Raw genomic sequence first — 1,017 nt, forward strand, 5'->3', positions numbered from 1 at the left:
ACTCTGGGAGTTGGTGATGGACAGGGAAGCCTGGCGTGCTGCAGTCCATGGGGTCACAAAGAGTCAGACATGACTGAGCAACTGAACTGAACTGAACTGAGGCAGGGTGGGGGTGGGCAGGTGGCAGGGAAGGGGTGGGGCTCGTGCTCCCGGAAGTTAGAAATGCTCGGCTCCAGCCTTGTGGAATCCAGCTCAGCCTTGTGGTAGGCTGGGTTGCTGCTGCTGCTGCTAAGTCGCTTCAGTGGTGTCCGACTCTGTGCGAACCCAGAGATGGCAGCCCACCAGGCTCCCCCGTCCCTGGGATTCTCCAGGCAAGAATACTGGAGTGGGTTGCCATTTTCTTCTCCAATGCATGAAAGTGAAAAGTCAAAGTGAAGTCGCTCAGTCACGTAGGGGCCCCCAAAAGGGATGTGTGTTTTAGTCCCTGGAGCCTGTGCCTATGATACCTTACACAGTAAAGGGCTTTGCCACGGGATTAAGACTGAGGACCTTGATGTGGGGAAGTGGGTGGCCAGGGTGGACCAGGGGTGCCTTCTTAAAAGGCAAGAGGCTTTCCCAGAGGTCGGCAGTCCTGTGGCATTGTGACCTGAGAGACGCAGTGCAGTGCTGCGGCTGGCTTTGCAGATGGAGGAAGGGGCCATGAGCCAAGAGCTGTGGGCGGCTGGAGGAAGCTGGAAAAGGCAGAGAACCGATCCTCCCCTGGGGCCTCCAGAACTATGTAGCCCAGCGACACCTGTCTCTCAGTGAAGCCCATCTCTCCCGTGTTACTCCATGTTTTCTTCCCAGCGCATCCCACTCCCCCTGGCCCGCTGGTCTCCCTGCCCACTCCCCGCAGGTTCCTGGGCTCCAGGCAGGTCCTGGGCTGGCACAGTTCCCAGCTGCAGGAACCTTGCAGTTCCTCTAACAGTGTGCGTTTGAGATGATGCTGGCCCCACCAACTAAGCCTCAGATTTGCCACTTTTTTTTTTTCCTATTAAAGCAGCAACAAGCCCTGACCACCTGGTCTGTTTGGATTGC

Source organism: Bison bison, unplaced genomic scaffold, assembly GCF_000754665.1.
Source record: "Bison bison bison isolate TAMUID 2011002044 unplaced genomic scaffold, Bison_UMD1.0 scf7180017864307, whole genome shotgun sequence".
Lineage (NCBI taxonomy): Eukaryota > Metazoa > Chordata > Mammalia > Artiodactyla > Bovidae > Bison > Bison bison.